The sequence below is a fragment of the Cupressus sempervirens genome, chromosome 7 (genome assembly GCF_028749045.1).
Source record: "Cupressus sempervirens isolate cs-2001-9-10 chromosome 7, ASM2874904v1, whole genome shotgun sequence".
Taxonomy (NCBI): Eukaryota; Viridiplantae; Streptophyta; class Pinopsida; order Cupressales; family Cupressaceae; genus Cupressus; species Cupressus sempervirens.
The window spans coordinates 907767677-907782171 of record NC_143124.1 but is presented as its reverse complement, the minus strand read 5'-3'; positions in this window follow the sequence as shown (position 1 = coordinate 907782171).

Here is a 14495-nt window from a genome sequence, read left to right as displayed (position 1 = left end):
TCTTTTTTATGTATACTTAACACTTCAGACTTGAGGATATGTAGTGGAATCCTTGTTTTTAGCGTGTTCCTATTGGAAATTGTATGTCTCCAAAATGGTTTGGAAAAATGTGAATCGTGGTTGGATTCCCTCATAACATCCCTTTGGTTTCTTAACCTGAATCAAACTTGCTCATTTTATTTTATTTTATTATCAATTCTTGGACACTATTTTAGTATCGATTTGAAAATTATAGTAATTGAATATTAATTAATTGTTGATGTTGAGACTTCTCATAAGAAAAGAATAACATAGAAGACTAGAGGTTGTCCTAATATGACATAAATTACTACATAAAATTCATACCAATGTTGAAGGTGACATGTTGTCTAATTTTATTGAATGAATTTGTCAGTACCTCTTGCAAACATGGTCAATCATCTAGATATTGTTTCATTACTTAAGGATTGTGGTATTCTTGAGATAATTCATTATTATTAAATTGAATTGGGTAGATGAGAAATGTGATATATGACTTGGTGTTATTATTCTAACTTAGCTTGAAAATGAGGGGCTTGAATATGATCTATGTGACTGGTGCATGAGTAGATCTTTTAGTTCATTTTGAATGGGTAATTTGATAACTTTCTTGTTATCTTATAGAGTGGTGTTTTGACATGTTGAATTATTCCTAAAGTGTCTTGAAATACATTTAAGAGGGGCCCTTGTGCAAATTCTTAATTCTTAAATGAAATTGTGATATTCTATGGGTGATGAATGTTATATTTTGGAAGTATCTCACAAAATATCCTTTTGTGATTTACATATGAAAGCATAATCTCCTACAAATTAAGGATCATGAGATGTGTATTCGTTGCTATTTAATTTCCTTGAGTGAGTAATATTGTGCATAATATGGAATTTAAGAAAGTAGATATAAAATTTTTTGTGCACAATTCCATTCCACTTGTAGTTTTGCTTAGTTAGACTTCCTCGATGTCGGGTTGGGTGTCTTTCATGTTAGGAAAGATTCTGGAGAAGCTTAATAGCTTTATGGTAGGGTGGTAAAGTACTCCTACAATATTCTCACCCTTGTGTTCTTAGACATGTTTTGGAGCTCATTTCAATTTAGTCGTCATGGTTAAACCATCTGGTATATGGCATATTTATTCTTATAAATTTAATGTTAATTAAGTACTTATGTTGACTAGCCATTGTTCCAATTACCTTGACTTTATTTGACCTTCTACATTTTATGAAGATTACTCATGTGACATTTGTTTTGTAGGGACAGTCTTTGGAGGATGGCATCTAAACTAAAATATAATATAAACTAATTTCAAATGCATTGAATGCAATCTTTAAAATTGGTAACTAAATTGAAGTGCATGATGATGAGACTCCTACATCAATTTTTAACAATATCGATTGTTATTCTAAAAATCCATATAAGAATGTGAGGTATTTTGAGACTTGTAAATAAAAAGCCTACAATGAACATATTGTTAAGGCCACTTGTAGTGTTATTACTCATACTCTATTTGGTGAGTATACTTCACCATGCTCACCTCACATACAAAGAGTGAGGTAAAAGTTGTCTACCTACTACCTAGTAGTGCTTGGAAAAGTCATACATTTCATAGTGCAGGTTGTAGCTGCCCAAGAACAATTGAACACTCGTAGGTGGGTTTCACCAACCTCTTTATAAGTTTATGTAGAATGTGTGTCATTGCTATTTCTCTCTAGACAAGCTCTATGGAACCTAAAAGTATGATTTAAGCTTCAACTTGCTAATTGTTTAATGGGTAATCAAAACCAACATGGATTGCAAATCACATATTATTAGTCCCTGTCATTAAGATAGGAGAGTAAAGTTTTCAATAGAATTTTTATGCATTAGTTGGTTTCTTGGAAATCATGTTGGTCCACAATTTCCCATTTAACCTATGGTTTGCTAAAAACTTATCATTAAATAGAATTACTACATTTTAATTTCTATTTTATGATTGGAAGTGATCCTTTTTCATAGCAATTTTTTTTATTTTCTTACTGAAAATTAGAGAAAAATAGGACTTCAAATATGTGTCTTTTTCTATAGATGTCATCTGGCACTGTGCATGAACTTCACGTGCTTCTCTATGGTGCATAAATAGAAAGATGGTACAAATGTGGCCAATATAAGTGCATGCAATATTGCATAGTAATAATTTACTTTCCATAACTTCATTATAAAAGCTCTACAAAATTTTTTACAATAATCCATTCTTTAGTCTCTATTAATGTGATTGATGCCAAACTTCATGAACAAGAAGCATATTGAACTCATTTTATTATATTATTTGTCTTATGGAAGGCAGAGATGATCAATGTTCAATATTAAACTCGTTTTATTAATTTACTTGTCATCGATCAATGTTCAAACTTTTTTTTAGCTTTCTACTAAACTCATATAGATTTCCATAATTGAATATTGAAAAATTGGATGTTTTATTGTACAGCTAATTTTTAAGTTATTTAGTTATAACATTTTTATTGTTTCTATTTTTTTTAATATCATTTTTATGTTTGGATGAATCATCTTATTAAATTGATTCATGTACTGCAATATTTTTTCCATTTATGACTCTCACTCTTAGATATCTAGAAGATCTTGATGACATTTACTGATAATTGATTATACAACTTTCAATATTTTCAAGCAGGTCAAGTTAGTGGGTAAATTCAATTGAAATTTTCAATTGAAGTTTGTATTGATGTGTTATATCCTTATTCTTCTCACCCTAATTTATAAAAACTCCTCCCAATTAAAAGTTGATCTTCTCACCCTAATTTATAGAAGCTCCTCCCAACTAAAATTTGATCTTCTCACCCTAATTTATAAAAACTCCTCCTAATTAAAATTTGATTTTTTTCCTCTTATGAATGTGGAGAAGTTGTTGGAGAAGACAATGAACAATGTAGGAAAATGCAAAGAGGTCAAATTGATTGTTGACTTGAAGCTCTACTAGCAAATGGACTGAAGATCAACAATTTTATTTTGATGAAATATCCATTGGATGGAATCTTATGGGAAGTTTCATGGACAACATGCAAATTTGGACTGGAAATACATGATGCATATGTAGAATATACAACTAATAAGACATTTTTATTTTCTAATCATAAACAAGTTGTTCAAACCATCAATTCAATGATATATGAATTGGATTTCATTCTGTTATTTTTGAGAAAATGGTTGGGTTGTAGGTAAAAAATGTGAAATAGATGCTAGTAGAATGTTGTAGGCACACCATATATTCAATGATATATGAGTTGGGTTTCATTCTATTATTGTTGAGAGAATGGTTGGGTTGTAGGTAAAAAATGTGAAATAGTTGTTGCCTGCAATATCATACAAGTACTTAAGACATGCTAGTAGAATGTTGTAGGCATACCATATGTATACTTGGATAGTTATAAGGTCTTTTGCTTGCCTCAAAATTGATTTTTTCTAGACTCATTGCTGATTAAAATTTCTTTCATGAAATTGTTCTTGTTTTCATTATTCTCTAGTATGTCATAATTACTCTTTCATAGTCTACTTGATTTCAATACTTTTGAATTTTTTTATAACTATTTTAAATGATAAATCTTAGAAAAAAAATTATAAAATAAAAATAATGGAGGATGCATTTATTTATGAATTGTATTATAATATTTTTAAAATTATATTACCATTTCTTCAGAATTTATCCATGGTCAATATTCAGCTTGATCCAATTGGTTTATTTAAATTGTAGCCTTTATAAAATTAGGCTTCAATTTAATCACATTAGCTTATATGTCAAAAATATAATGTTGTAAAAAAATAGTTACCAAAAGGTCTATGGTATGTGTTACATAATTATCACCTTGAATTTTATTTGGTTTATTAATTCTTTATATTTTAATTATAATAACTAAAAATAAATTCTTCATATTTTTATTACAATATATGCATCAACACTTAGTGATGATCATATGTATTTTAATTTCGTAAATTGTTGTAATAGTTAACCTTTAAAACTTGCATATCATTTAGAAATTTTTTACTTTTTGATTAGTGCATAATTAGTTCAAATCAAATTTCACAAGAAAAATATTAATTTATATTTTAGAGTTCTTCAGATTAAAATTTATTTATATATGCAATTAAGAAAAGTGATTTATATACTAAGAAATAATAATAATAATTAAAAATGACGAATTCATTTATACAAAGTAGTTTTGATTAATAGTTCATATTAATCTTGGGAATGACCTTCTCAATAGTTTTATGTGGATTAATATTGTACTATCTTTGATATGATGACTTGCTTGTAAATAAATAAAAAGAGAGATTATATAAGAAATAAGTTATTTTTATTACTTTAAAAGAAAATAGTACAATACTAAAGAAAAATAGGATGATTGAGATTTTTTTTTGAAGTAATTAACAATTATAAATGTAGAGTAGAACGAGCTTTAAATTGTAATATTCTAAAAATATGAGCTATAAAGAAATCTTCATCATAAGTAAATTTAAAACTAAGTGAATGGTCCACATCAAAGTAAACTAATAATAAATATTTACAACTATGTGAATGCACATCTAAAGGAACTAGAAATTAATATTTCAAATAGTAACATTATAATTATTTTTAAATATATATAATTAATTTTCTTAAAGCATTATATCATGACATATTTTTAATGTTACTTACTCCTCATGTTCCCCACACAAGGCAGGGACTCAAGCTCTCTGCAGAGCCCTTGTTTTATATATATATATATATATATATATATATATATATATATATATATATATATTCTAAGTGTCTCTTGTACCCACATCCATATGCAACACATAATATTTGTGGAGTTTGTGGTGAGTTTGAAACCACTTCAAAATTGCATCATTAAGGGTAAACTATGAAAACCCAAAAGTGATTGCGATGTCAAGAAAACAATATGAATTATGGTATTTGATAAGTGATTGTAAATATGTACCTAACAAGGGTTTAGGTTAGGACTCATGATTTCTAGATTAAGGAGGGATATTTGAGATAATCTAATAATTAATTTATGAGAACATGTTAGAAATGTTAAATAAATAATGAGAGTTGCATATGGTGGACACAGACCAACCACCCAGTAGCCAATAGTCAACTATCCTTCACTATCCATCTCAACTGCTCATCATAAATATTACAGCTAACTCTGATCTACAATGTAGTTGCCATTTAATATATATTTCCTTATAAATTAATACATGAGGTTTAGTAGAGCCTATATTTAGATTTCTCATCTGCTTGTTTCTTCTATCTACCTTTTTTTTAACAGGAGCAACTTTCGAACAACAAAGAAAATACGGTATCCAACATCTCAATTCTATCAATGCAAGAATCAAAGTTGACCACATTAAAGGAAGCATGAATCAAAAAAGACGTAAAGCTTTATAAAAATTCCATTAAGTAATATTATTATATTAATCTAGTCTTTGCCATCTCATACAATAGATAACATGTACATTACAGGCTAATTTGTTAAGGTAGATCATTTTCTATTAATGTCCTATTTCATCAAGATTGTGGAAACTAGGCAAGACATTTGCAATCATTAATAAAATGGTCCTCAACCTATTAATAGACAATAATTAAATAAAGCTTTCTGAAATTCATTAAGATTTACAACTGTAAGAATGACAATATGAAGACTCGAACTTTATTTGCACAAGCGAGATGATTTTGTTCTTCAAAGGCAATACTCAATAAAATGTAGTCAATTAAACCTGTCAAAATCAAATCAAAATTACCTAGTATTTGAGACAATACATCTAAGAACTGAAATTTCTAAGCTCCAAATTCTGTTTTATCCATTGGATGCTACAAAATATAGAGATTTTTCTTTATTTGTAGAGGGCGGCCAAGGGAGTGTCCATGTCTGAGTTGAAAAACACACTAACACCAACATCTATATTGATATGCACTTTAATTCTTCAGCATTTCATGTAACACATCCAAATAGATTATTGCCAAACAATCCAAAATAACTCTTATAGACAAAACCAACTCAGATTTACTCTCATAGACAAAACCGACTAAGAGTTCAATATCCTGCCAAAACCTAACAGTTCCTATAGGTGTCAACACAAAGAAGCCAACTGTCAAACTATAAAATTATATTATTTGTCAACTAAAAAAATTGGAGAGGTGGAAAAAGGGACTAGCGTACACCTGTAGATAAAAGGTGACAGATGATAATTGATCATTAATATCAAGCTCTGCAAACCTGCAAGAATGTAGGAACTTGAATATGGGTAAAATAGGGTATTAATAATTTAAACACAAAACTACATAAATAGAGATTTTACACAGGCACACTTTTGCTATAGCAAAGACAAATTTCCTTTATTCCACACGCGGGTTGATTACATTACATTTCTTTATAGAAACCATGCTCATCAAATGAGACTTACAATGAAGCTTCTAGACTAATGTTAATTTCTAATAATAAATTGCAGTCATAACTATCAATCACTCTTCCCTTATTCAGACTTTATTTCACTAACTCTTCTATGCGGATAACTTTCTTAATTGAAGTTTGATATATCTAGGTGAACTTCATATCCACTCAGCTTTTATTTGATAGACAAAATCTAATAATTCCTAACTACTACCCAATGCAAGAGAATGATGGAATATGTGGACTTCAGATTTTAATTGACTGCATGCATATGCAAAGTCCCGTTTGGTGAATCTAAAGTCTCCAACTAAATCAATGGTTTACAACTATTCATTAAAGAAATTACTGTATGCTAATTAGGAGAAATTACCTCTTTCAAACACTCTCCCTTAATTTCAACTTCATGTGCTACAGCATGCACTACCCTTTACTAATGTAGTTCTAAAATCTTTTTTAGTTTACCATAAACTTTCTTTTATCTCCATGAATTGGTTTATAGCATACCGCAAACTCACTAGCATACCAAATTAGAATATCTTCAAAAAGAAATACCAAACTTAAAATCGTCAACCTATTGTACTCCTTGAATGATAGGCATGGTGGTGACAGTGAAAACTATGCATATAATTAGGATTAGAAGCATCAAGTTTCTCAATACTCTCCCTTGCTCCATGCACCTTATAGTGCAATTCTTCTATCATTGGAGTCTTATAGACTCACATAGTACTTCTAATAGAAGTCAACTAACTCTTTATTAATTTCTCTCTTGCATGAGAGATCACAAGGCTCAGTCTTCCCTCCTTTCTCTAACATAAAGAACACACTTGATGCTTTCATGTGCCAATCAAAACAAGTAGTCATCAACTACTCCACTCAAACATTGGAACCTTAATCCATGATTGTCACTTTTTACATGCAAACTTGAAGGTTTGTACAACCTTTTCAACATCGTTATCACCTTCTGCCAATAGTATCTATCAATCCATCCATAATCCACTTGTATACAAGTTTTCATAGATTCTCTATCACAATCTCTATTCCAAAAAGTCTTTTCACTATGACGCTTCAACCCGCAAATTCCACAAGGGTGAAGATCCCAAAATTTACATTCAGAATGTTCTTCTTGATGACAATGAGAACAATGCACTCTTTCAATTGGTTTCTCTAAACTTTTCGTACTAGCAACATCAGATCTATCACTAGCAACATCAAATCTTTCTCTTTTACCAAATCCTAGGCCCTCAAATTTTGGCCTCCAAATGGGCTAGATGGACTCCTTCATGCTAGAAGAAACATTTCAAACTAACAGCTTTGTTTCAAGATCTCGATATCTTTTTCCCAAAATCTTTACCTTCTTACTCAAATCAACATTCTCCTTCTTAGATTTATCAAAAAAAATTAAATTTTCTTTCAGTTCATCATTGTCTTCTTTAAATTTTTCCACTTCTTTCTCTAGATTATCATTTTCGCAAACTTTCTCAAAAAAATCATTTCTTGACTTCTTAACATGTTCTAACAATTTCAAATTTCACTATTTCAATTTCAAAAATTCATCATTCAACAGATCTTTTTCACAAATTAAAATTTTATTTTTATTTACATTTTAACCATCTTTTCCCATCTTAACAAAAAAAAGTTTTGAGACGAATTAATTACCTAAACTTATAATATATATGAGATTGTGCCTGAAAAAGTCTTCACACAATCATCCTTCTTCAATTTCTTATTCTGATACTCTTTCTTTACTTCCTTTGATTGATGACTTAACCAATTCTTCAAAAAAAAAAAATGAGAGAAGCTTCAAATTCCAACCAAAAATTCACAAAGAAAATGATATTCTTCCCTTCAAACACCAAGATCTCGTGATCTTCCTCTTCTAACCACAAACTTTGTATTGTAAACATTAATACTATGGCTCCAGCATGCCACAAAAGTCTTTGAAAAATATTTTTGTACCACACCATGTTCTTGTTACACCTCCTTGGCTACTTCAAGAATATGTAGCTTTAAATCTATTTCATAAAACAATCTCCCTCTTTCAATCTAGCCCTCAACATTTTCTACAATCATCTTCAATACAATTCTATTTGTCTTAGTGTAATCTTCCAAATGCGAGTATCTTCCTTACAAAGTGTACATGTAATGTCCCGTTTCAGGACATTTTTAGATTTTTCTTTTATTTTGTATCAATTTCATAATATTCCATGTGATCTCCTTCTCAACATTTGATATTCTCTATATATATACATATATATGGTATTTCATAGAGTCATGTCCTTTCATTAATAATAATTATATTATAATAATAATAATATAATTATATATTTATATTAATAAGCTTAATTGTATTAATTAATAGCATAAGATATATTATATTAATAATTATATTATAACATATATTATTTTTAATAATATATCAATTATATATATATATATATAATATTATAATACTTTATTAATATAGTATTTCTATATTAAAATATATCTTAATCATAATTATATTAGATTATTATTTTATTTGTATCTTCATATTGCTATTATAATATGATATTATTATATGATTATAATATAATATTACTTATAAAATATATTATTTTAATATTATTATTATATTACTTTATATATAATACTTATTTATTATTTAAATTATATGTCAAAATGGGGATATCACAGTTCTCCCCTCTCGAATTTTCTTGTCCTCAAGCAAAAATCATTCGTACAAAAACTCCTTCATAGATACAAAACATACTTGCATACAAAAGGCCTAAAATATTTATGAGATATACATCTTAATGAATGAAAACACAAAATGGATAAAAGTAGTCACATGAATGCATGAAAGTACGAAGCATACATGATGTAGACAGATGAAAACACGAAGCAAACATGATGCAGATAGATGAAGACATGAAGCATACACGATGCAAACAGATGAAAACATGAAGCAAACACGATGTAGACAGATGAAGACACGAAGCATACACAATGCAAACACATAATACACATGTTATGTAATTCCTTCATTGTGAACTTGCAACCACAAAAAATCATTAGTACACATTTATATATAAATTCTCCTTTTTAGGATTTCCATAGATCAATCCCTTGACAAGGTATTTATGGTCTCCATTTAGTGACTTGTCCATCAAAAGTATAGTTCATTTATTAACTCATCATTTTCTGAGTACGGGAGGAGAAACTATAATAGGGTTTCCTGATACCCAGTCAAGGGCCTCACCATTCTCCCTCATTGTTGTTATCTCTCCCTGATCATCATTCACAAGATAGTACCTTTGTATGATGTACCCTGGGGTATTTGCTCCACTATAGGCCTTACCTAGTACCCTTGGATGATGCAACCCAATGCCCATCTCACCGCAGGTCTTACCTAGTACCTCTGAGTGGTGTCACCCAGCCAATTCCACTGCAGGCCTTATCTTATCTTGGAAGACAGTGCCTTTGTATGATATACCCTCACGTATTCACTCCACTTTAGGCCTTTACCCTTGGATGATGCAACTCAATGCCCATCTCACTGCAGGCCTTACCTAGTACCTCTGAGTGGTGTCACCCAGCCCATTCCATCGCAGGCCTTATCTTATCTTGAAAAATGATGACCTTAATTAATTTGATCAGTTTTACTTAGCAACATTATTTTTGATAATGATTGAAAACTAATCTCACTTAGAATTCAATATGAGAATTTGGAAACTTAATTCTAATCACTGATTACTTAATTGTAATCATCTTATTTACTAATAATTAAATTATAACCCTACCATCTTAGGGATTCAATCACTCCATTATAACTAATCAATTATAAGTATTGATAATAGATATTTGAATATTCAATATTCATCAAAGAAATAATCCTTGTTTCCCACTTACAAGTAAATTTTTGCATAATAGTTATTGGCAAAAATGATTTGGAAACTAATTTCAATTAAGATTCAATATCAAAATTGTAGAACTTAATAGTAGACAAAACATTATTGTTTGCTAATTGTAATAAGATATTGAATAATATACATTTATGCAATTATATCATTCCATTTAATGCTTGTCTATAGGAATAAATAAGTGTGACACGAATATTTACCTTTAATCATGTACCTAACTTACCTTTTTTCCATCGTTGATGCCACTAGGAATATCTCTATTCATAATGATTGGATGATGTTCCTCGTGCTTTTACTTTTGTTCAGTGATAGTTTCCTTTGGTAAAAGTCCATTTAGTATTCTTACTTACCTTTACCCAATTTTTATTCTTACTTGCCTTTACCCGACTTTTCTCATTATTTCAGGGAGCCCAAAGACATATCTCATCAATGTGGCAATGTTTAGCATCATCAAATGCCATTTTAACTTATCTCCTCAACTTAACAAAATGTATTTAGGTTTAGGGTTGTTTTTCTTTTTGCAAAAGTGTTTAATATATCATTCTCTTATTCCAGGTTTTATGTAATAGATGGTATGAATATTATTCAAAACACTCCTTTGATCTTCATTCCACATCCTTTATTGTTAATTGTCAATGTAAACATTAGTGTTCATGTTGCCTTAAATGTTGATGCACATTCCTTTGTACTTGCTGGTGTAATTGTCCATGACGATGTTGTTCTTATTATCAATGTCCAATACTATGTAATGTAACCATTGGTGCTCATGATAACCCTTGAAATAAATGATTGCTGAAAGATTCATTTTGTTGAAATTAACATGCATTGTTCTATTTATTTCCATGTAATTATCTGATGGTTATCTTGCTCTAGGTCTGTGAGAACAGTTCTACCAAGGCGATGGAAGGAGGATCCTAGGTTTGTCTAGTATAGGTCTACACAGAAAACAGAAATGCCCAAGACTCCATGCCAGAAATCGTCCAAAAACGCTTCCATTTTGTCGAAGCTTGGGATAGTCGAAGAAAGTTTATTGCAAATGAAACTATAAATTTTTTTTAATACTTCTCTTCTTTATACTTTTAGATTTCATATCTAGGTTGCTGGAAAAGTGGCATTTTCGATAGCTAACTTCATATAATATTGTACATATATTTACTTAGTCTTTTCTTTCTATCAGTAGTGCACAGCTTTGCACCGAGAGCAATGCTTAGATTCGTGCTCACCACAAAAAACATAGACATTGTGCTGGTCCAATAATGAGGTAAATTCCACCTCCTTCTCTGAATGTTGAATTTGAACTAATTATGGATCAAATCTGAGATTAGGGTTTGATAGATATTTGGCTATGATATTCTTGAGAAACTGAAATGAGCCCAATAGCTATGAAGAGAGGTAACAGTGTGGACACATCCACATATTCACCCACATCATTTTTTTTGAATTTACATATAAGTAATGTAAACATTGTGTTTATATCCCTGTTACAAGACTCCTCTTCCTCTGTAGAACCCCTTCGATGCATCTCTTTGGGTATATATTTATTGCTACATCAGACATAGCCAGCCCTTTGTTGCAAGCATATAATTATAAATCAGAGACAATAGCCAGATCATTGTAGAAGGTGCATCAAACTTTGCAAATAACAGTTTCTTCATCAGAAACAGCAACATTTACATGTAAGACATTGATTGTTTGCACAATCAACTTATATTTGACGGAGTTGCATATAGCAAATAATGTACACTATCACCATAAATCTACATTGTAGTAAGCATTGTTAAATAGGGTAGTTCTTTAAGATAATAAGTAAGATTCAGCAAATATGATCATCTGATCATCTGCAGACTGTAGGAAGGTATAGAACATTTATTGATTTCTCTGTGGTGTTAGCTAGTGATTGGGCATACTTAATTGGTAAATATAAGATTTCATTATATCTTCTGAATGTGTTCAAATTTATTTTCTTTTTATTTTTCTTTATTGCTTTGAAGAATGCCATCTGATTCAAATATTCTAGTAAGAAATCTTATATCAAATTTTAGTAGTTGATTAGGTTGTTTTTCACAAGATGGTAAGATTGTTGCTCTGATTTTTTGGATTTTTCTTTTATTTTGTACCAATTTCATAATATTTCATGTTTTGACCTAGAGCTATGAACCAGTGAAGCCACAAACGGGGGACCTCGTCTCCATGAGATTTGAACTTTGATGGCAAGGATAACAACACAACAACTTAACCATCACAACATGCCACTATTAACATTCGTGTTCTTTCATTAATAATATTATATTATATTAATAATAATATAATTATATATATATATATATATATATAAAAGCTTAGTTATATTAATTAATATCATAAGATATATTATATTAATAATTATATTATAACATATATTATTTTTAATAATATATCAATTTTATATATATATATATATATATATATAATACTTTATTTATATAGTTTTGCTATATTAAAATATATCTTAATCATAATTATATTAGATTATTATTTCATTTGTATTTTCATATTGCTATTATAATATGATATTATTATATGATTATAATATAGTATTACTTATAAAATATATTATTTTAATATTATTATTAATATTACTTTATATGTAACATTTATTTATTATTTAAATTATATATGAAAATGGAGATATCACAATACAGTTAACTAATTTTCAAAAAATAGAAAATATCATGAATTTTTTCAAAAATTTCAACATTTGATTTTACAAATTTCCTTTATTCCACATTACTCGTGCTACAATTACTTTATTTGGTGATTACGCTTCATCACATAGATGGGTCAAAGCCCATGTCTAGTAGCGTTTAGCAAAGTCGTAGATTTCGTAGCACAACGTGCAGCTGCCGAGGAACACTTGAACAGTCGGCCATCTGCTAAAGGAGCCCAATATCTCTCCAACACCCTTGGAGAGGCAGGCAGTGCAGTCTTTCCTGGACACATCTCCATTTCATAGATGCTCACATTCGAAGAAGCGACAAAAGAGGAGCCCATAACGAACTTGATAGGGTTGGCCAGGGACTTTCTCGACAGATCCAACAGAAGGCTGCTGACATTACCAAAAAAGTGTGGGTCAGTTATGTTAGGGTCATTCTTGTAAAAAATTTAACTATTGCAGTCACTAATTATTAATCTCCTATCATAAACAATTATTAAACTGCTGAAAATAAATTCTCAGCTAACACTGCGCCCTTGCTAACACTGCAAGACTGTTTGCTAACACTGCAAATGTTTCTCCAAACTTCATGTTCTCCAAATGCCCCCCTGACCTCTTTTTATACTACTCCTATTGGTAAACCAACGGCTGAGATTGATTTACAATCAACGGTTGAGATTAAAACAACTTAACAACCCTAACCAAGTCGATTTCTAGTTGTTTCCAAAAGTGGTCAATTAATTAACAAATATTTGTTTCTAATCTAACCAATTAGTTAGCAAAACAATTACTTGCTAAATAATAGCAAATGGACAAACAGCTGTCCAAAGCTAACAAAACTAATACTCCCTCTTAGCGAGAAATTTGTTCTGTAGGACACCTAACTTATCTCTGAAGAAGATAAATTTTGCCTTCCCCAATGCCTTAGTCAAAATGTCTGCTACCTGCTCCTCTATAGGTATGTACTGTAGCTGAACAACTCCCCTTTGTACACAATCTCTGATGAAGTGATATCTGATATCTATATGTTTAGACTTATCATGAAACACTGGATTCTTAGACAACTTGATGCAACTCTGATTGTCACAATGTATCACAGTAGTCTCAACCTTCTGACCAAACAAGGCTACTAACAACTTCCGAAGCCATATAGCTTCACATGTCGCCATGCTAGCTGCTATGCATTCTGCTTCTACTGAACTTAGAGCCACAGACTTTTGCTTCCTGCTGAACCAAGATACAACTCCTAATCCCAAGCTGAAACAACACCCTGAAGTGCTCCTTTTGTCTGTTGTACTTCCTGCCCAATCTGCGTCAGTATAGCCTATCAACCTGATACCTTCACCTCAAACATATCTGATCCCATACTCGACTGTACCACGCAAGTAACGTAGCACATGCTTAGCTGCTATCCAATGAATTCTCTTTGGTTCAACCATGAACTAACTAAGAGAGTTTACTAC